The 24,221-nt window shown below is 41.6% G+C and overlaps 1 pseudogene; it reads left to right on the top strand.

Moving 5' to 3' along the window:
• Positions 1-21,598: 21,598 nt before the first annotated feature.
• On the top strand, positions 21,599-22,662 carry LOC132342755 (zinc finger protein 519-like; annotated as a pseudogene).
• Positions 22,663-24,221: the final 1,559 nt, after the last annotated feature.

Genomic DNA, 24,221 nt, shown 5'->3' with positions numbered 1-24,221 from the left:
AACTCCAGTACTTTGGCCACGTCATGTGAAGAGTTGACTCGTTGGAAAGGACTCTGATGCTGGGAGGGATGGGGGCAGGAGGAGAAGGGGACGCCAGAGGATGAGATGGCTGGATGGCATCACTGATTCGATGGACATGAGTCTGAGTGGACTCCGGGAGTTGGTGATGGACAGGGAGGCCTGGCGTGCTGCGATTCATGGGGTCGCAAAGAGTCGGACTTGACTGAGCGACTGAACTGAACTGAACTGAACTGAACTGTATGGTTTCACTCTGATGCCTTTGCAAGAATACTGCTATTTCAAGATTTATGGAAAAGATTTTTCTAAGGTTACCTGATAAACAATTTTGTCTGTTTCTTATCTGGTCGGCTGGCACCGGACTGAAATTTAGTCTAATCTCTATGTTAATAGAACACATTTTTATTATAATGCAGCTTTCAAGAAGACATTATGAATTTCTTTACCTTTAAGTCATTTATGTTCATTTAAAAAATCTTTTTTTTTTACTTTGGTAAAGTAAATAAGCATTACTTAAGACTATGGTACATGTAGACAAAGCTCATTCTTGTTCTACAAAAATAACCCCTCACGGTTAGATTTTGCTGTCCTGATGTCATTAAAACATGGCCATGCTGCTGCTGCTGCTGCTGCTAAGTCGCTTCAGTTGTGTCTGACTCTGTGTGACCCCATAGATGGCAGCCCACCAGGCTCCCCCATCCCTGGGATTCTCCGGGGAAGAACACTGGAGTGGGTGCCATTTCCTTCTCCAATGCATGAAAGTGAAAAGTGAAAGTGAAGTCGCTCCGTCGTATCTGACTCTTTGGGACCCCATGGACTGCAGCCTACCAGGCTCCTCCATCCATGTGATTTTCCACGCAGGAGTACTGGAGTGGGGTGCCATTGACTTGTCCTAAATTGCGGATTTAAAAATGGGTAAACAATAGCTGTAAATCAAAGAGTCAGTGCTATGGGAAATCCAAGATGGCTGCCTGGTTTTTCCCGGCTCCCTGACAAACTTCATTTCTATTTGATGGGTTAAAGCCTTCCCTGGCTACAGGGTTAATGCCCTCATAATGAAAAAAATACGTCTCATTGAATATTAACGTTTTTTCATTGTTGAACTAAGTTTCTGGTTTTGTTAATTAAGGTCTAGTGTTTACCAAGACTCACTTCTGAGATAGTTCCTTGTTATGTTATATTTCTAAAACATTCAATAAGTTATTAAAAGGACACTGTTTCTAAAGCTAATCTCAGGAAGCAATCTTCAGATAAAGATGAGATGCTCCATGATGTACAAACAGGAGTGTAACACCAGGCTTTAGTCATTTAACAAATGAAGTCAGATGACCTGGGGTATACTGCTCTACCTAATGAAAGTTCTTGACTTATCATTCTTACTTATGACCTTCTAATAACTTAATAATAACTGCTAGCTATAGCTATATTATTTTCTATGCTGCTTCTTTCAGAAGATTGATTCTTATGTTACTCAATGTGTGACTGAGCCTGTGATAAAATGCTGATATGCAGTTCCAAATGCTATCAGTGATTGTAATAATGTAACTCTAGATACAGGAAGAAGCAAGAAAAGGGAATATTTTCCTGGACCAAGAGGCTAGTAAGACAGGTATGGTCCAGAGATTTTGCTCCTCACAAGGCGTGCTCTAGAAACAGCACATTGAGTGGCCTATCAGTGGAACCTTCCCTAGACCTGGGAATGAGCCTTCCCAGTGCCGCAGGACACAGTGGACAAGAAATGCCCCCAAAGCATGGTCAAATTTGTGGCTCTGAAAGGACCCTGCTAACTGGACTCTGCCAGCTGTCTCTACAAAGATGACATCATGACCACTGCAAGCTGCTGACCTTCAACAGCCCCCGAAAGCTGTTGAGAGTAGAGATCAGAAATAAGGCACTCTGTGCCCTGGGAAAAACCCAGAACTGGCCTTCCGAGAGTGAGATGTTTTCAGGTAAAGATTTTATGAGCCCCAATTCTGGCTTCTTCTCTTACCTAGAGAAACACTAATGTCACAAACCAATGTCTGGTCCTGGTTCTCCTGGCTAGCTGCCGGCTCCCGGCAGCTGGCAGCTAGCCCCTGAGCAGCTTTTCTACTTCTCTTCATCTTTGGGCCATGTACCTTTAACTTTCTTGTACAGTTTGTTTCTTCTAAAATACCACAAGTTTCCAAGTGCTTGTGCAAGAATATCCCCTAACACCTAGACAATGCTGAAACAAGTCACCTTATCATTCCATGGACTCTCATCTCTTTCCATAAATGCTCCCTGTCAGAGTAGGCAAAGGGAACCCAGAGCCCCATGTTCCCCTGCTCAGCCTGAAGAAGCCAGAGTGGTCATCACCCCCTTTTCCTTGAAACTGCATTACCAAATGTGTGAGAAGTGAAATGTGTAGTTAGACATGACCAGGGCATCAACAAGGACCAAAGAATTGGCCCTAAAAATAAAGAGAAGGAGGTATGTGGTGACCCAGGGACTATAGTGCAGATAAAACCAAGGAGGGCCTTGGAGTGCAAGAACAGAAAAACAAGACTCTTAGCATCTTTCCTTCCCCCATGTTGTAACTACTGATGGATTTCAGGTCCTCCTAAGCAGTATAAACTCTCTCCCCTCCTACCCAATAATGAGAAAGTATCTTTCTTACTCTTCCTCCACCCATTATATGTGCCTCATCCATTCAGCAAATGATCTGCAAGACCCCTATCCCACTCCTCATACCTTGGCTAGAAAGTGGACTAAGGACCCCTGTTCAACATCTGTTCTCCCTTGAGCTGGCCTGCTGTTCTAACAGCATCCCCCATTCTAATAAACTTTATTTCTCTCTCATTTCCAACACAAGCCCAGACCACATGAAAGGTTACTATCCTATTAGACCTGTTAAAATATGTAAAACAATTAAAGTTCCAACTTAAGTATGAATTCTTACCTTACTATTCTATTTCATTGTGGTTCAAAATTGTCATTCATCGAGCAGAATTTTCAACATTAGTAACTCAAATAAGAGTTGGACTGTGAAGAAAGCTGAGCACTGAAGAATTGATGCTTTTGAACTGTGGTGTTGGAGAAGACTCTTGAGAGTCCCTCGGACTGCAAGGAGGTCCAACCAGTCCATCCTAAAGGATATCAGTCATGGGTGTTCATTGGAAGGACTGATGCTAAAGTCTGATGCTAAAGTACTGACTGCAAGGAGGTCCAACCAGTCCATCCTAAAGGAGATCAGTCCTGGGTGTTCATTGGAAGGACTGATGCTAAAGTACTGAAACTCCAGTACTTTGGCCACCTCATGGGAAAAGTTGACCCATTGGAAAAGACCCTGATGCTGGGAGGGATTGGGGCCAGGAGGAGAAGAGGACAACAGAGGATGAGATGGGTGGATGACATCACCAACTCAATGGACATGAGTTTGAGTGAACTCCAGAAGTTGGTGATGGACAGGGAGGCCTGGAGTGCTGCAATTCATGGGGTCGCAAAGAGTCAGACACGACTGAGTGACTGAACTGAACTGAACTCAGGTAGGTATGAATGGATGGAGATGATGATTCAGAGAGGTCTAAGGAGCAGCGAGGAATTCATCCTTCGTCACATGGTGTTGGAAGATTTGCTTCAATGGAAATAGTTTTCGAAAACCTGGATTTGTGTCTGCTACTGTCACAGAAATGTATCACCTGCCCTATTCTGTCTCTTAAATCATTCATGAATTTATCTCCAGTGATTAATTTTCTCCATCACAGTGTGAACTAAAAGTCTCCTCTTGCCTTGTTACAAACTGCATTTTTTCATTGCTCTTGGATTTCTTGGGGACCCTAGGAAAACTCTGCCCATTTCTAAGTAACTGTATGACAGTCCTTTTAAAGCTTCCCTCTACCTCTAGACAGAAATTTGTGAGTGGAGTGGTAGACAAACTGCCAGACTTCTAGGAATACTGGGGACAGATTTTTGTTCTCTGGTTTATAGTTTCCTATCCACTGGGAGCAACCCATAGGACCTTTTAAACAAATTTCAAATTCAAGTTATTTTTCACTACAGAAAGTAAAACCTGGTGAAAATGAAAGAATGGACATCTCAGGTTGAGTTCAAGCTTTCTCTTTTCCTTATAAGATCTCATATTAAATATCTTTAGTGTATTTGCCCCAATTCTAACATGCTAAAATACTTTATTTTATTGTTACCTCAGAGAATTTTAAAATAAATTGACATAAAGTCTTAGCACATTTTCCACTATATTATTAAACGTTGATTCAAACTATAACAATTTTTAGATTATATAAATAAATCTTTTTGAAAAGTTTTAATTGGAATATAGCTGTTTTCCAATTTTGTACTCCTATACAGCAAAGAGAATTAATTATAAATATCAGTCAGTTCAGTTCTGTCGCTCAGTTGATTCTGAGTCTGCAATCCGTGGTCTGCAGCAAGCCAGGCTTCCCTGTCCATCACCAACTCCCAGAGCCTGTTCAAACTCATGTCCATCAAGTCAGTGATGCCATCCAACCATCTCATCCTCTGTCATTCCCTTCTCCTCCCATCTTCAATCTTTCCCAGCATCAGGGTCTTTCTCATTACATCAGTTCTTCGCATCAGGTGGACAAAGAATCGGAGCCTCCGCTTTAGCATCAGTCCTTCCAGTGAATATTCAGGACTGATTTCCTTTAGGAAGGAGTGGTGTGATCTCCTTGCAGTCCAAGGGACTCTCAAGAGTCTTCTCCAACACCACAGTTCAAAATCATCCGTTCTTCGCCACTCAGCTTTCTTCATGGTCCAACTCTCACATCCATACATGACTACTGGAAAAACCTTAGCTTTGAATAGATGGACCTTTATCAGCCAAATAATGTTTCTGCTTTTTAATATGCTGCCTAGTTTGGTCATACCTTTTCTTCCAAGGAGGAAGCATCTTTTACTTTCATGGCTGTAATAACCATCTGCAGTGATTTTGGACCCAAAAATTAAAGCCTCTCACTGTTTCCACTGTTTCTACCACTGTTTGTCATGAAATGATCTGACCAGTGCCATGATCTTCATTTTTTGAAGGTTGAGTTTGAAGCCAGCTTTTTCTCCCTCTTCTTTCAGTTTCATCAAGAGACTCCTCAGTTTCTCTTCACTTTGTACTATAAGGGTGGTGTGCTTTCTGCTATAAGGGTGGTGTCATCTGTATATCTGAGATTATGGATACTTCTCCCTGAAATCTTGATTCCAATTTGTGCTTCATCCAACCCGTTATGTCTCATGATGTACTGTGCATATAAGTTAAATAAGCAGGGTGACAATATACAGCCTTTTCCCCACCTTAACCATGGGCATGATGGCATATGGCCCTGGTGTCTCTCAGATGTTGTTTTCACAAGGTCACCAGCATAGATTCAGTGAAGTGAAGTCCTGGGATTGCATTGAGCGTGGAGCTGGACCCACTGTGGTGCTACGATTCAGCTCATGCTCTGTCTGGCCCAGTTGCCATTTGTAGGAGCCCACAGAGTCTATAGCTGCTAAAGCTATACATGCCATGACTGGGAGAGCCCTGTTTGTTGATTCAGATGCTCTATAGGGGCTGAGGTTACAAAGCTGGTTGTGGGTGTAAGACCATGGCTTGTGTTGCTACAAGGAGAGGTTTCAGCTTTTCTTTATCCCTGGGGTTCAGCTGTCCTTTCAGCTCCATCTGTGCGTGCAGTCAACTCACAGGTATCTTCTCCTGACGCTGCACCAGAGCACAGGAGTCTGCTGATTGTGGAGGAGGTGCATGGGGGGAGGCCGTGGCTGGGGGCTCAAAAGACCTATGTGGGTGGAGTTCTTCGTAGTCCCTGCTGAGCAGGGGCTGGTACAAGGGACAAGAGATGAAATGGGCTTCTTCTTTGGGCATCACTCACCAATGGCACTCTGCTCTATAGTCGTTCAGGCTTCCTCCTCAAGCATTGCCGTTTGCAGAGCTCCTCCCTCACTCCCATTCCTTCAGGATGTTTCCTTATAGCCAACCGCAGTCCTCTGCCTCAGTCTGCTTTCCAAACCCCACGTTTCAGCACCCAGCCCTTGTATTCATTGGTGGACATGCCTCTAAGGCTCTATGGGCAGGGCAGCGCTCAGCAGCCTGTGTAAAGGTCTCAATCTGTCCTGCTGCCACAGGCTGGTTGTGCTTTTCTCTTCCCACAGAGAATGAGGCTCTCCTTCTGTCCAAACTGAGCTCACCTAGTGAGGGGCTCCCCCAGATATGGAGACCTCTCCTCAGTTTCATCTCCCTGCAGGGTTGCAGGCCCCAACCCACTTCCTCTGCTCTTCCTTTTCCTTTTTCTTTCTCTTGCCCTACCTAGCTCAGCAGGAATCTTTCATGTCCTTTCAGATTTCCAAGGGCCTCTACTAGTGTTCAGCTGGGCTCCGAGAGAATTGTTCCATTTCTCATTCATTTGTGGAGAGAGAGAGGATCTCCACATCTGCCTAATCCCCTGCATCTAGATCCTTCCGTCTCTATTTTATTTTTAAACTAGCTGTGGTCATCAATTTTCTCTAAATCTTTAAAGATATTCACTGAGAATAGCAGGGAAAGTTACTTATTATTTGGTATCTTTCTGCTATGTCTCTACAAGACACCCAAGATTTGATGCTGAAGAATCCAGTGTTAGAAGATGTATTCCCAAAAGCAAACCTAGGAATATATCAAACATTTCACCTCAGAAACTTAAATTTAATGAAAGACAGGGAATATACAGGGGTATATGAAAGACAGAGAAGATGTTTATATGGACATAAAGAAATGGAGACAGTTACACATAATGCTAATATTACTGCAAAAAGACATGTGCAACATGAGTCAAACTGGGAAAAACACCAATTTCAGCCTTCAACATCTGCCGAGAAGTGTAAGAGTTTAAGAAAAGATTTCCATCTTTTTTGAAACATACATGTTCTCTGAAAGGAAACATTGAAAATCTGAAAGATAATCTAGTCCCTACTGTAAATACTCATTTAGAAAATACTGAACATACGCTTCGACCAAACATACATTCAAGCAAGTCTGAACACCTAAATTTTAATAATGAGGGGGAAAACTCACAATATAATCAATTTGAGGGATCCATGAGCAGGGGATCATTATTCTTCCCCCAACAGATATTTTATGTCCATTCCAAGATGTGTATTGTTGATAATAATGGAAGAGGCGTAATCCAACCATCATTGTTCAAAACATATTGTGATATGCTCAATACACAACAAGTTTCCATGTGCAATAAAATGAGTCAGACCTTAAGTAAGAGCTCCAGCTCCAATAATTACCAGAGTATTTATGGTGGAGTGAGAAGGTATTCAGGCAATGAAACTGGGTATATGGTTGAAGGAGACTCAAACCTTAAGAAACATCAGGGACCTGAATCTTCAAACAAGGATTCTAAAAGTAACAAATGTAGAAATATCTTTCATCAAATGTCAGGTTTTTCTCTAGGTAAGAGTACATGTACTGGAGATAGGACTTATAGTGAATATGGTAAGGTTTCTAGTCAGTTTTCAGAACTTATTCAACAGCACACTATTCAGAATTCACAGAAAGAAAACAAGTGTAAGATATGTGGGAAAGTCTTTAGTAAGTCATCCAATCTAAGTAGACATAGGAAAATTCATACAGGAAGGAAACCTTTCAAATGTACAGAATGTAGCAAAGCATTTAACCATCGCTCACATCTTACTCAACATCACCGAATTCATACTGGAGAGAAACCTTATAAATGTACAGAATGTGGCAAAGCCTTTATTGGTTACTCATTTCTAACCTATCATCAGTGAATTCATACTGGGTAGAAGCCTTATAAATGTAAAGAATGTAACAAAGCCTTTAGCTTTTGCTCAGTTCTTACTCGACCTCAGCGAATTCATTCTGGGCAGAGACCTTCTCATTGTACAGAGTGTGGCCTAAGCTTTATTTGTCGTTCAAAGTTAATTGTATATCAGCGAGTCCATACTGGGGAGAAACCGTACAAATGTAAAGAATGTGGCAAAGCCTTTATTTCGAGTTTGACCCTTACTCACCATCACCGAATTCATACCAGGGATAGACGTTATAAATGTACAGAATGTGGCAAGGCCTTTATTAAGGGTTCTAGTCTTACTCAACATCAGTGAGTGCATACTGGAGAGAGGCCTTATAAACGTACTGAATGTGGCAAAGCCTTTAGTTATAGTGGTCATCTCACTAAACATCTGATAACACAGTGGAGAGAAACCCTAGTAATGGAACAAGTGATGGAAGAGGTTTGCCCTAAACATGCATCAGAAAACACAAGAGTTTATACAAAAACCTTTGGAGATGATGTCACATATATGTAGAAAAGTATTTAATCAAAAGTTAAATCCAAACAAATATCAGAGGTTGCATACTAGAAGACATTTCATCAATCTTGTTTTCAGAAGTTTCTCTGAAGCAGAATGACTGTAGGGAGTACTCCATAGTTAAAACACATAGAAAATGGATATATTAGCATGAATTGTGAGATGAAGGTTGATAGTTACAAAGTGACAATTCTTAGCAATGTATGTATGCTTGTTAATAATGACATGATTTGAGATTCATTGAAGTGAATGTAATTCAGCACTCAAATAATCCATACTAAGCTTTCTTTCTAGTGTGTTTACAAACATTGGTTTTTGATGGTTTATTAAAGATTAGCCTTTTTATAATGTTTTGCAACCGTTTCTATCTATTCTCCATTAGAAGATGAAGGCTACCATAGTGTAAAATGTACAATGACAATCTAAGTGGAAGTGTTTGTCATTGATGTGAAATATCTGGAGGTTGCCATGATGTAAGTGATCATTTAATCTTTCCATGTATTAAAGTAAGAGAGAAATTCGTTGTAAGGTTTCAATAGAAATATCCTTGATTTGCAAGAAGAACACAATGACAGTTCACTGCAATATTAATGTATCTTTATAATATCAACACAAGTCATGATTATTACTTGACAATGTTGAAATAAAGACAGTGATAACCTAGAAAGGTATTAGAAACCCTTCCTGGAAAAGGCATGGAATTGGTGGATATCATGCTTGCTAAGTGCTTCCTAGGCTTTGTTTGGTAAGCTGTAAAAGTCACAAATCTCACATCATTAATCAAAAAATGAATACAGTTCTCTGTACTTTTGATCTGTATTTAATCATGGATCATACCATGGATTGTAAAAGGTTTTATTTCAACTATGTGTGAAATTAATACATGGTTATTAATAAAAGTGAATGGCTTTTAGTGTTTCAGTTGATTGTAATGAATGAAATGTTAACCTACCATCAACATCAACCTCGCCCACCTTATTTAAGGTTGTAGTGAAGAGATCACAATGAACTATTTAAAGACAGAAGTTGGTTGTAAGGTTTCAATAGAAATATCCTTGATATGCCATAGAGATGAGCTTTAAATTTCTCATAACTTCAGATATATTCCATCATTTCTATGTTGTATCTCCTCTCCCATTTTTTGTAACTACTTGGACACTGGGATGGTTCTAATAAGAAAGATGATACAGAGTATTGTTGACAGTTTCCCTGAACTGCTCCATGCTGTTGCTGCCTCAGCATCTGTCTGGGAGCAGGCAGCCAGCAGGTCCCTGAACTCACACCAGCCAGTCCTGTGAGCACCTCCATTAGATGACTCCCTTCCTTGAGACCAGAAGTCTTGCTGAACCCCAGGGTCTACTGCACAGGCCCCGTTCAATCACACTGAGAGAGTCAATTTCCAGGCAGGTTGATAAGGGGTCCCCAAGGAGACAGTGGTCTGATTCTCAAAGAGGAAGAAAGCACAAACTTTTTTTCCCCACTACATTCCTTAGGATTATATAACAAATTATCCTGCTTGAGGACAGTCTCTGGAGAAAAAAAACCTTCTGGCTCATCCTTATCTTAAAATGTAAATTATGGGAGTGGGTCTAGTGAGGTCTTTACAAACTCCAGACATTCTTTTGATTCACTCTAATAATTAAAAGTATATAACTTCCAACACTAACAACGGGGGCGCTCTTTCTGCCCTCTTCTGATGTCTATGTCAGAAGCTTTCTCTATCTCTTTTATGCTTTAATAAAACTTTATTACACAAAAGCTCTGAGTGATCAAGCCTCGTCTCTGGCCCCAGATTGAATTCTTCTCCTCCACAGGCCGAGAATCTCAGTGTCTTTCGTGGTTCAGCAGCAACCTTTGAACACCCTCACAGCATTCACCAGAATTCTTGTCTTGGTTTGAATTCGGCAATCCACACTCCACCTAGGGAGCCCAGAGCACTTCACCCAGGGTAACTTCTAAAGGCTGAACCACAAGTACTGGTGTTTTTTCTGCCTGATTCTAGCTTTCACCTCTCTCAGAAATTCCTGTCCTAAATCCTCCCCTACAGAGAGGTCTTACAGGTGTGGTCAGTGTGAGGCTTTGAGATCAGGACTCCTGAACAGTAGTTTGGGGGAAGAAACATCAGGAAAAAAACAGGATTTGCTGATGACTCCTTTCATGGCCCTACTGTAGACCTGGAGATTCATAAGTTCTTGGAGTGGGGACCTGACCACCAGGGATTTGTATTCTTTGAAGCGGTTCAGAAAGAATCTTTAGCCACGTGGTTTCCATCTGGTTTTCTATCAGGATCATGTGACAAGTGTCAGGAAATGACCTCACTGATGCCCTCCCAACAGAGTTTTGTGTTGGTCCTGGGGGAGCATCAGTGTGGTTTGTAGAAAGTGTTCCAGGAGATTCTAAGCAGAGGCCTGGGTTAAGGACGTGGCTCCTGGTCCATCTGTGAGAGCTGAGCCCTGGCGTCAGTCCAAGGAGAGGCAGCAGGGTTGGTCTAGCTGGATTTAGACCAGGGAAGTCAGTCAGCTCACATCGTCTGTGTGAGCAGAGTGTTAGGAGCTCTCTACAGGGAGAGAACAATCAAGAAATTGGTTCATAGCCTGGTCTCCATGTAGGAATTGATTGTTCCTGAGTCTCTCCTGAGACAGGACAGGAGGTATCGGTCTTCTCAGCTTTTCAAGGTCTTTCTGTGTGTAGGAGTGGTGGTTGCAGATTAAAGAGCTGTGTTGATGCCTTCCAAGGTATTTTCTCAAAACTCAGAAGTGCGTTTGCAGCAAAACATCCCCAGAGAAGACAGAGCAGGAGGAAGAAGAGGAGGAAATGGCAGCTTCTCAGGTAAATATCCTATCCGGGGTCTCGGGCTGTGTCTGCTTTTCCTCCTGAAATGCCCGAATGAGAATATGCAAGCCTTTAGCTCTCTGGTCCTAATTTTTCTTTCCAGCATTTCTCATCATCTTATATTTTCCTCTTTCTTCTTATAATAATGAAGACCAGCCCTTTAGACTACTTCCTTGTGTCCCAGAGCCTTTTCTCTGTTGTCTACATTCTCACTTTCTATGGAGTATGATGAATTCTCAACATGAATCAGTGACTTCAACTGTTGAAAATATTCCTTTTATGAGAGATCAGCATCGGGAGTCACTCCTATCCTCACTCCCACTGGGATGTGGTTTGGTATTGGGATTTTACGGATGATGGGAAATATAGTGATGACTTAGCACCTGGATGCAATTAAATATTTAAATCAGAGTTTGAAAATGCCGTTATATCTAGAACCAACAGAAGAGATCTGTCCATGGAGTTTTCCGGGCAAGAATTCTGCAGTGGGTTGCCATTTCCTCTTCCTTGGGATTCTCGCCATCCCGAAACGGAAGCCTCATCTCCAGCATTGGCAGGCAGATTCTTTACCACTGAGACAGCTGAGAAGCCCAGTAACTCAACTCAGTGATCCAGAGTTTTTCAGAAAAATTTCAACGGGCATTGTACAGGGACTTGTTGTTAGAGAACTATGGCAACCTTGCTTTCTTGGGTGAGGACAACTTCCTTCCAGAATCCCTTATCTACTTACTGGGTTTTGGTTCCATCATTTCTAGAATGTTTCTGAGATTTTCTGCTTCCCACAATAGTTTGAAATCTCTCCTTTCTAAGGGAAATGGGTATGTATCAGTTTAGAAAGAAAGGTTTCAGGATAATTCATTATGCTTGCAACCTTTTTCTTCCTTGATGTACTCTGCCTCCTTCTGTGAGAATCAATTCATAGGCAGGTTGATAAGAAGTCAGGGATCCCCGAGGAGGAGAAGGGGGATTTGGGACTCTTGAAGAGGAGATAGGGGTCTGGAATTCTCAAGGAGGAGGAAAGGACAAACACCTTTTTTCCCTCTACATCCCTTGGTCTTAGACACATAAAATGACTTTTTAATGTCTTCATGTGTCTTAGACACATGACTTCTTCTTTAAGCCCAGATATAATGATTAAACAACAAAAAAACTAGGTTTAAACTCTGTACTAGGGGTTGTATGGAGAAGGCAATGGCAACCCACTCCAGTACTCTTGCCTGGAAAATCCCATGGGTGGAGGAGCCTTGGTAGGCTGCATTACATGGGGTCGCTAGGGGTCAGATACGACTAAGCGACTTCATTTTCACTGTTCTCTTTCATACATTGGAGAAGAATCTGACAACCCACCCCAGTGTTCTTGCTTGGAGAATCCCAGGGACGGGAGAGCCTGGTGGGCTGCCATCTATGAGGACACAGAGTTGGACACGACTGAAGCGACTTAGCAGCAGTAGCAGCAGGGATTGTATAACAACAATGTATCCTGGTTGAGGACACTTTCTCCTTCCTTAAAACTTACTGACTAATCCTTATATCTTAGAATTTATATTATGGGAGTGGGTCTGGTTCAGTTCAGTTCAGTTGCTCAGTCCTGTCTGACTATTTGTGACCCCGTGGACCGCAGCACACCAGACCTGCCTGTCCAACTCCAACTCCTGGAGTTTACTCAAACTCATGTCCATTGAGTCGGTGATGCCATCCAACCATCTCATCCTCTATCGTTCCCTTCTCCTCCCACCTTCAGTCTTTCACAGCATCAGGATCTTTTCAAATGAGTCACCTCTTCGCATCAGCTGGCCAAAGTATTGGAGTTTCAGCTTCAGCATCAATCCTTCCAAACAATATTCAGAACTGATTTCCTTTAGCATGGACTGGTTGGATCTCCTTACAGTCCAAGGGACTTCCAAAAGTCTTCTCCAACACCACAGTTCAAAACCATCAATTCTTCTGTGTTCAGCTTTCCTTGTGGTCCAACTCTCACGTCCTTACATGACCACTGGAAAAACCATATATTTGACTAGACGGACCTTTGTTGGCAAAGTAATGTCTCTGCTTTTTAATATGCTGTCTAGGTTGGTCATAACTTTTCTTCCAAGGAGCAAGCATCTTTTAATTTCATTGCTGCAGTCACCATCTGCAGTGATTTTGGAGCTCCCCCCCCAAAAAAAAAAAAATTAATAAATAAAGTCTATCAACGCTTAGATTGTTTCCCCATCTATTTGCCAAGAAGTGACGTGACCAGATGCCATGATCTTAGTTTTCTGAATGTTGATTTTAAGCCAACTTTTTCACTCTCATCTTTCAGTTTCTTTTTTTCTTTTTTTTCCTAGAAAGAAGAACCTTTATTTACATTGAGTTGAGCTCTTCTTCCAAGAAATAAAAGAGCATGTCTTATATTTATTTTGTCCTGAATTCTTTTCTTAATTTAAGTATAGTTGATGTACAATGTTACATTAATTTCAGGTATATACCATAGTGATTCAGTATTTTTACAGATTATACTCCATTAAAAGTTATCACAAGATAATGGGTATAATTCCCTGTGCTATAGAATATATCCTTGTTACCTATCTCTTTTATGCATAGTAATTTTTTAAATTTTATTTATTTTAATTGGAGGCTAATTACTTTACAATATTATAGTGGTTTCCTCTTTCAGTTTCATCAAGAGACTCTTAAGTTCTTCTTCGCTTTCTGCCATAAGGGAGGTGTCATCTGCATATCTGAGGTTATGGATATTTCTCCTGGCAATCTTGACTCCAGCTTGTGCTTCATCCAGCCCAGCATTTTTCATGATGTACTGTGCATATAAGTTAAATAAGCAGGGTGAAAATATACAGCCTTGAGTAGTCCTTTCCCAATTTGGAACCAGTGTGTTTCCCCATGTCCAGTTCTAACTTGCTTCTTGACCTGCATTCAGATTTCTCAGGAGGCAGGTCAGGTGGTCTGGTGTTCCCATCTCCTGAAGAATTTTCCACAGTTTGTTGTGATCCACACGGTCATAGGCTTTGGCATAGTCAATAAAGGGGTCTGGGTCTGGTAGGATCTTTCTATTGTTAAGTTCTAATCCTGTTATCCTCAAACGTAAATTGTCAGAGTGGGTCTGTTAAAATTTTTACAACCTTGAGACATTCTTTTGATTTATTGTAATTACTGATTAAAAAAGTTTATAGCTTCCTTGCTTAGACTAGCAAGGGGGCACTGTCCGCCCCCTTCTCAGGTCTATGTCAGAAGCTTCTCTGTCCCTTTTTCACTTTAATAAAACTCTGCTACACAAAAGCTCTTGAGTGATCAAGCCTGGTGCCTGGTCCCTGGTCCCGAAGTTAAATCCTCTTGTTTGGAGATCATGAATCTGACACCCTTCACTGTAACCTATCATTGCATTCTAGGTTAGTGGTAATTGTATAAGTGCTGTAGTATTAAATAGGCACACATTTTCTTAATTTCACAGTTACACACTTACCTTGCCTTCGTAGTACTTGATCACTATCTCAGGATCTGATGTTATGTGTTTGTTAGTGTTAAACAGGTGATTTGAATAAAGGTTTTGGGGGAAATAATTTTCTAGGCTGTATTAACCTTCTCCCTTGCATTCTCATCTCAACTGAATACATATTGGATCGGACACTGATGAATCTCTGACAACACAAATATTCCTTTCTCTGATGAACAGGTCTTGTGGTCTCTAAGCTGTACCTGGTCACCTTTCTGGAGCAATTGAACAATCCCAGGAGTATAAGGAGAATGGAGACAACAGCCATATTCCCAGGTATGTATGAATGGATGGAGATGATGACTCAGATAAGAGGTCCAAGGAGCTAGAGGAAGTCATCCTTCGTCAGGTGGTTTTGGAAGATCATCTTCAGTGGAAATGATTTTGGAAAACCTGGGTTTGTGTCCACTGCGGTCATAGAAATGTATCACCTGCCCTAGTCTGTCTCTTAAATCATTCATAAATTCATCTCCAGTGATTACTTTCCTTCATCACAGTGTGAACTAGAAGTCTCCTCTTGTCTTGTGAGAAACTGCATTCATTGGTTGCTCTTCCATTTCTGGGGGTCCTAGGAAAACTGTGCCCATTTTGAGTAACCGTATGACAGTCCTTTTAAAGTTTCTTTGTACCTCTAGCCAAAAATGTGTGAGTGAAGTGGAAGACAAACTGCTAAATTTCTAGGAATACTGGAGACAGGTTTTTGTTTTCTGATTTATAACTTCTTATCCAGTGGGAGCTAGAGATAGGACCTTCTAAATAAATTTCAAACTCAAATACTTTTTTCACCACAGAAAGCAAAACCTCCCGAAAATGAAAGAATGCACATCTCTGGCTGACTTCAAAGTTTCTCTTTTCCTTACATGATCTCATATTAAATATTTTAAATGTATTTGCCCCAATTCTAAAATGCAAAATATTTAATATATTCAATTATCTCATAGAATTTTAAAATAAACTGGCATAAATGCTTACACATTTCCCACCATATTATTAATAGTTGATTCAAGTAATAACAATTTTTAGATTATATAAAGAAATCAGTTTAAAAAGTTCTAATTGGAATATAGCTGTTTTACAATTTTGTACTACTGTACTGCAAAGAGAGTCAATTATACCTACCAGTCAGTTCAGTTCCGTCTCTCAGTCGTGTCCAACTCTTTGGGACCCCATGGACTACAGCATGCCAGACTTCATGATGATTTATTATGATTCTAATTTATTTTGTTCTTGATGTAATCTTCCTGCTTCCTCTAAGTTAGTGCTAATTCTGTACGTTCTGTGGTATAAAATGATGCTACCTTCCTCTTCAAATCAAATTTCCACTACTTACTTTTGCCTTGTAGCACATGACCAGAATTTCAGAATTTGACTTTTATGTAGTAAGTGTTGTATGCTGCTGCTGCTGCTAAGTCACTTCAGTCATGACTGACTTTGTGCGACCCCACAGATAGCAGCCCACCAGGCTCCCCCATCCCTGGGATTCTCCAGGCAAGAACACTGGAGTGGGTTGCCATTTCCTTCTCCAGTGCATGAAAAGTGAAAGTGAAGTAGCTCATTGTGTCCAACTCTCCACGACCCCATGGACTTTAGCCTACCTGGCTCCCCTGTCCGTGGGAATCTCCTGGCAAGAATACTGGATTGTGTTGCTATTTTCTTCTCCCTACCATTGTATAGGTGCTTTCAATAAAGTATTTGAGAAAATCACTTTCTAGGCTGTCTTAACATTCTATCATACATTCTCTCATCACCTAGATACATACTAGATTGGAAAGTAAAGAATCTCTAGCAAAACATATATTCCTTTCTCTGATGAACAGGCCTTGTGGTTTCTAAGCTGGACCTTGTCACTTTTCTGGAGCAAATGAAGGAGCCCAGGAATATAAGGACAATGAAGACAGTGGCCGTATACCCAGGTATGTGTGAATGGATGGAGCCGATGACTCAGGTGAGAGGTCCAAGTGTCAGTGAGGAAGTCATTCTTTGCAATGTGGTTTTGGAAGATCTCCTTCATTGGAAATCATTTTGGAGAAGTCTGGATTTATTTCTGTTGCTGTCATAGACAGCTGTCAGCTGCCCTATTCTGTCTGTTAAACCATCATGAATTTTTCCGTGTTGATCACCTTTCTCTTTCACAATGAGAACTAAAATGCCCTTCTTGGATTATGACAACTTGCATGAATTGGTTGCTGTTTCATTTCTTGAGGGCCCTAATAAAACTGTGCACATTTATGAGTAAATATGATGCTCCTTTTAAAGTTTGTTTCTACCTCTAGACAGAAGTGTGTGGTTATAGACAAACTGCGAAGGTTCTAGGAGTACTGGGGACAGATTTTTGTTTTTCTGATCTATAATTCCTAAAACACTGGAAGCTACAGATATGACTTGACAAATTTTAGACTCAAGTCACTTCTTTGCTGTATAAAGCAAAACCTCCCTAAAATGGGCTTCCCTAGTGGCTCAGAGGTAAAGAATTTGCCTGCATTGCAGGAGACCTGGCTTTAATCCCTGCACTGGGAATATCCCCTGGAGAAGGGAATGGCAACCCACTCCAATATTCTTCCTTGGAAAATTCCGTGGAGAGAGGAGCCTGGAAGTCTGCAGTCCATGAGGTCACAAACAGTTGGATGTGACTGAGGGACTAACACTTTCACTTTCTTTTCCCTAAAATGGGAGAATGCAAATCTCAGAGTTACTTCCAAGTTTCACTTTTCTTTATATGAACTCATGTTAAATATCTTAAGTGCATTTGACCCAATTCTTCAATGCTAAAGTACTTTAATATATTCAGTTAACTCAAAGAGTTTTTAAAATAAATTCTCATGAGATCCTAGAAAATTCTCCACCATATTTTTAATTGTTGTTTCTCACTCTTAAGATTTTTAGATTATATGAAGCCATCTTTTTTTAAAAGTTCTTACTGGAATATAACTGTTTTACAATGTTGTCCTGCTGTACATCAAAGAGAATCAGTCATATGTATATATATTTCAACTCTCTTTTAGATTTCCTTGCAGTTAGGACTCCACACAGCATTGGTAGACTTCCCTAGGTTCTCACCATATTTTCAGAGTCTCATGTCTTAAGTACTGCTGCATTATTAAGGTTATCTTGTTTGTTATCAGCTTCCCCTGCCTTTATCCTATATGTCCTATCTTTCTGATTTGTTGTATGTCAATATCATTTATGATTTTTACATTCAAATATCCAATAGAATATGCTCAAATAAGAACAGAGGTGGGAAGAAGTGGATTAAAGAAACATTAGGCACCTACTGTTTGTCAAAATGTTTGTTGCCAGCACAAGCTGGAATCAAGATTGCCAAGAGAAATATCAATAAGCTTAGATATGTAGATGACACCGCCATTATGGCAGAAAGTGAAGAGGAACTGAAGAGCCTGTTAATGAAGGTGAAAGACGAGAGTGAAAAAGCTGGCTTAAAACTCACCATTCAAAAAAGTAAGATCCTGGCCTCTGAAAAAGCTGGCTTAAAACTCACCATTCAAAAAAGTAAGATCGTGGCCTCTGATCCCATCTTTTCCTGGCAAATAGATGGCAAAACAATGGAATCAGTGAGAGAGTTCCTTTTCCTGGGCTCCAGAATCACTGCAAGTGGTGACTGCAGTCATGAAATGAAAAGATACTAGCTCCTTGGAAGAAAAACTTTGACCAACCTAGACAGTGTATTAAAAAGCATAGACATTACTGACAAAGGTCCATATATTTAAGGTACGTATTTTTCAGTAGTCATGTATGAATGTAAGAGTTAAACCATAAAGGAAGCTGAGCACTAAAGAATTGATGCTTGTAAATTGTGTTGTTGGAGAAGACTCTCAAGAGTCCCTTCGACTGCAAGGAGATGCAACCAGTCAATGCAAAAGGACATCAGTCCTGAATATTCATTGGAAGGACTGATGCTGAAGCTGAAGCTCCAATACTTTGGCCACCAGATGCAAAGAAGTGACTCATTGGAAAAATCGGTAATGCTGGGAGAGACTGAAGGCAGGAGGAGAAGGGGACGACAGAGGATGAGATGGTTGGATGGCATCACCGAATCAATGAACATGAGTTTGAGCAAGGTCCGGGAGTTGGCGATGGACAGGGAAGCCTGGCATGCTGCAGTCCACGGGGTCACAAAGAGTTGGACATGACTGAACAGAGACGGGGGAGCCTGGTGGGCTGCCGTCTATGGGGTCGCACAGAGTTGGACACGACTGAAGCGACTTAGCAGCAGCAGCAGCAGAGCGACTGAACTAAATTGAAGGGTAAAGTTAATCATTATACTGACTAATATCGCCTCTTCATATATTGGTTCCTGTAGGCTTTTATCTTGTTCCTTCGTCTACAGCATATTTCTTTGTATAATCATTTTGTGCAATTTTCTATGTTTGTGTTCTGTGTTATTCAAGCTGCAGATTCCTAGTTTTTCCTTCTGGTGTCTGTCCCCCGGAGTGTGAGGTTGGTCCACACTTGTGTCCTTATCCCCTTGATAGGGGGTGTGATTGCTGTTATTGTGCCCTGGACATTGAGGGGAGTTTCCCATTGCTCTCTGTTTGTCACTACCCTGTCAGGGGTGGAGTCTGCTCCCTGGTTTGTGGAATAGAGCCCCCAGATCTGTTTCTTCACTTTGTTTCTGATCTATGGTGGAGGCAGGTGGGATTGGATCATACGCACTGGGAGAGAAGCCACTAAGTATTGCTCCTCTGGGGATGTTCACCTCGGGGAGTGTTCTGTGTGTCATGTTTCATGCCTTGTGCGAGCTCTCATGTGACCCTGGTCTTCACTGCTCCTGGCCCCACCTTAACCATGGGTATCCCGGCACATGGCCTCGATGTCTCTCAGATGCTGTTTTCACCAGGTCACCAGCATAGACCCATTGAAATCAGGACCCAGGATCGCATTCATCATGGAGCTGGATCCAATGTGGTGCTGTGGGGGCAGCTCAGACTCCAGCCTGGCCCCATCCCCTCATGTACGAGCCCACAAAGTCTACAGCTGCGAAAGCTACACCTGCTGTGATGTGGTGGATGGGTGGGGTCCTGCTTCTCCATTCAGATGCTCTTCAGGGGCTGAGGTTACAAACCGGTTGTGGGTATAAAAGCATTGTTTGTGCAGCTGTGAGGAGAGATTTCAGCTTTTCTTCCTTAACCCTGGGGCTAGCTGTGCTTTCAGCTCCATCTGTGCATGTGCCCTACTCACAGGTGTCTGCTCCAGAGGCTATCCAGAGCACAGGAGTCTGCTGATGGTGGAGGAGGTCCATGGGGGGAGGCCGTGGCTGGGGCTCAATAGAGCCCACCTGAGTGAGAGCCCTTCCTGGATGCTGGCGAGGCAGGGGCCAGCACAGGGGGAGAGGGGCTACGGTGGGGTTCTTCTTTCGTCATCACTCAGCAATGCAGCTATACTGTATTGTGGTTCAGCCTTCTGCCACAACATCCCCATTTATAGAGCTCCTCCCTCCCTGCCTTTCCTGCAGGATGTCTCCTCACGGACCACAGCAGTCCTCTGCCTGGGTCTGCTCTCCAGATGCCACATTTCAGCACCCAGCCCTTGTCTGCAGCAGTGGACACCCTCTCAGGCTGGGTGGGCAGGGCAGGGGTCAGTACCCTGTGTACAGGTCTCGCTCTGTCTTGCTGCCACAGACTGTTAGTGTGTTCTCTTCCCACAGAGAATGAGGCTCCCCTTCTGTCTCAACTGGGCTCCCCCCACTAGTGAGGAGCTTCCCTGGATGTGGAGACCTCTCCTCTCTTCAGATCCCCCCAGGGTTTGCAGGTCCCACTCCACTTCCTTTCCTGTTCCTTTTCCTTCTTCTTTCTCCTGTCCTACCTGTCAAAGCAAGAATCTTTCTTGACCTTTTCATTGTCCACAGCTTGTGTTCACCGGGGGCTCTGTGAAAATTCTTCCATTTCTGATGTATTCTTGTTGTGTTTGTGGAGAGAGATGAACTATCTCTGCCTGATCCTCTGGCATCTTGATCTTTCTGTCTCTATTTTATTTTTAAACAAGCAAAGGATTCATCACTTTTCTCTAAATCTTTAATGATATTCACTAAGAATAGTAGGTAAAATAACTTGGTATTTGGTATCTTTCAGCTTTGTCTCCTCATGACACCCAGGATTTGATGCCAAGAATCCAGGGTTAGAAGATGTATTCCCAAAAGCAAACCTAGGAAAATATAAAGTATTTCACCACAGAAATTTACATTTAATGAACAACTGGGAACATACGAGGGCATAAGAAAGACAGAGAGGATGTTTATATGGACACGAAGAGACTGAGAGAGTTATACATAAGACAAACATTCCTGCAAAAAGAAATGAGCAATACAAGTCAAATTGGGGAGAACACCAACTTCAGTCTTCAACATCTAATGAGAACTGTAAGTTTTTAAGAAAAGATTTCCATCCTTTTTTGAAACATACCTGTTCTCTGAAAGGAAACGTGGAAAGCCCAGAAGGTAATCTAATGTCTACTACAAATACTCATTCAAACAATATTCAATATAGGCTTAGATTAAAACATTTAAGCATATCTGAACACCAGAAATTTAAAAATGAGGGGGAAAACTCACAATATAATCAATTTGAGGGATCTATGAGCAGGGGGTCATTATTCTTCCACCAACAGATATTTTCTGCCCATGCCAAAATGTGTAATGTTGATAATAATGGAAGAGATATAACCGAACCATCATTGTTCAATACATCCCATTATATGGTTAATGTGGAAGAACTTTCAACATGTAATAAAATGAAATGAGTCAACCCTTAAGTAAGAGCTCCAGCCCCAATAATTGCAAGAGTATTTATGATGGAGTGAGAGGGTATTCAGGCAATAAAACTGGGTATAAGGTTGAAAGAGACTCAAAACTTATGAAACATCAGGGACCTGAATCTGCACACAGGGATTCAAAAAGTAATAAATGTAGAAATATCTTTTATCAGATAGCAGGTCTTTCTCTATATGAGTACTCATACTGGAGAGAAGACTTATAATTGTAGTGAATATGATAACATTTCTAATCAGTCTTCAGAACTGGTTCAACATCAGACTATTCAGAAGTCACAGAAAGAAAACAAGTGTAAGATATGTGGGAAAGTCTTTAATAACTCATCCAATCTAAGTAGACATAGGAAAATTCATACAGGAAGGAAACCTTTCAAGTGTACAGAATGTAGCAAAGCATTTATCTGTCACTCACATCTTACTCAACATCAGCGAATTCATACTGGAGAGAAACCTTATAAATGTACAGCATGTGGCAAAGCCTTTAATCACAACTCAACTCTTACTCAACATCAGCAAATGCATACTGGAGAGAAACCTTATAAATGTAAAGAATGTGACAAAGCCTTTGTCCGTTGCTCACATCTTACTCAATATCAGCGAATTCATACTGGCAAGAGACCTTATCATTGTACAGAAAGTGGTCAAACCTTTATTCGAAGTTCAACACTAACTGCACATATTCGAATCCATACTGGGGGGAAACCATACAAATGTAAAGAAAGTGGCAAACCTTTATTACAAGTTCAAATCTTACTCAACATCACCCAATTCATATGGGGGAGAGATGTATTAAATGTATGGAATATGGCAAGGCTAAAGGCCTTTATCCTGGAGTTCACTCAGACTCAAGTCAATCGAGTCAGTGATGCCATCCAGCCATCTCATCCTCTGGCGTCCCCTTCTCCTCTTGCCCCCAATCCCTCCCAGCATCAGAGTCTTTTCCAATGAGTCAACTCTTTGCATGAAGTGGCCAAAGTACTGGAGTTTCAGCTTTAGTATCATTCCTTCCAAAGAAATCCCAGGGCTGATCTCCTTCAGAATGGACTGGTTGCATCCCCTTGCAGTCCAAGGGACTCTCAAGAGTCTTCTCCAACAGCACAGTTCAAAAGCATCAATTCTTCGGCGCTCAGCCTTCTTCACAGTCCAACACTCACATCCATACATGACCACAGGAAAAACCATAGCCTTGACTAGACGAACCTTTGTTGGCAAAGTAATGTCTCTGCTTTTGAATATGCTATCTAGGTTGGTCATAACTTTCCTTCCAAGGTGTAAGCGTCTTTTAATTTCATGGCTGCAGGCAAAGCCTTTAGTCATGGTCATCTCACCAAACATCTCAGAACACATGCTGGAGAGTGATGGAACAAGTGATGGAAGAGGTTTGCCCTAAACATACATCAAAAAACAAGAGTTTATACAAGAAACCTATGGAAATGTTGTAACAAATATGTAGAAAAGTAATCAAAAATCAAATTGAAATATATATCAGAGACTGCATACTAGAAAGTATTTCATCAATCCTCTTTTCTAAATTTTTCTGAAGGAGAATTACTGTAGAGAGCAATCCATAGTTGTAAGCAGATCTCTGGTTACAGTTACTGAGGCTTCCTCCTGTTAGGTAGGTAGAATAGAAAACAGGAGTACAAAATGGCGGTGGAAAAGGAAGAGGAACCAGAGATCAAATTGCCAACATCCGCTGGATCATGGAAAAAGCAAGAGAGTTCCAGAAAAACATCTATTTCTGCTTTATTGACTATGCCAAAGCCTTTGACTGTGTGGATCACAATAAACTGTGGAAAATTCTGAAAGAGATGGGAATACCAAAACACCTGATCTGCCTCTTGAGAAATTTTTATGCAGGTCAGGAAGCAACAGTTAGAACTGGACATGGAACAACAGACTGGTTCCAAACAGGAAAAGGAGTACGTCAAGGCTGTATATTGTCACCCTGTTTATTTAACTTATATGCAGAGTACATCATGAGAAACGCTGGACTGGAAGAAACAAAAGCTGGAATCAAGATTGCCGGGAGAAATATCAATAACCTCAGATATGCAGATGACATCACCCTTATGGCAGAAAGTGAAGAGGAACTCAAAAGCCTCTTGATGAAAGTGAAAGTGGAGAGTGAAAAAGTTGGCTTAAAGCTCAACATTCAGAAAACGAAGATCATGGCATCCAGTCCCACCACTTCATGGGAAATAGATGGGGAAACAGTGGAAACAGTGTCAGACTTTATTTTTTGGGGCTCCAAAATCACTACAGATGGTGACTGCAGCCACGAAATTAAAAGACAAAAATTATAACAAGCTGTCCAAGACCCGAGAGCTGTGACACGCCGATGGGGGGTTTTAATGTCCGTCACTCCAAATCTTTGTTGTGACGAGACAGAATCGAGGAGTATACACTCGCGTGACACTCCCAACGGATCATCTGAGTGATTACATTCTACTTTTCGTCACTGAGGAGATTCCCATCTTCACACACTCACACAATGGGCTTTTTAATTTTTCCCGTTTTTCAACTTGCTGAAAACATCTCGGCTTCCCAGAGGCAGCTCTCAAAATTCTTCTCTTTTGCCTTAAGTTGTGTGAAACACTAACTTAGAACAAGCAGGAAGCAGCTCTGCTCCAGAGGAAATCAAAGAGATTTAAAGGCATCAAAAGGCAAAGAAACTGAAGCACAGCTGGACTGAAGGACCAACAGACCCAAAACTGACAGGGACAGGGTAAGGGGAGGTAAAGCTCCGCCCCCACTGGCCCAGGCCCCTACGTACGTGCGCTTCCGGCCTCGTCCC

Source organism: Bos taurus, chromosome 18 (genome assembly GCF_002263795.3).
Source record: "Bos taurus isolate L1 Dominette 01449 registration number 42190680 breed Hereford chromosome 18, ARS-UCD2.0, whole genome shotgun sequence".
Lineage (NCBI taxonomy): Eukaryota > Metazoa > Chordata > Mammalia > Artiodactyla > Bovidae > Bos > Bos taurus.
This window is presented reverse-complemented; position numbering and strand designations above follow the sequence as displayed.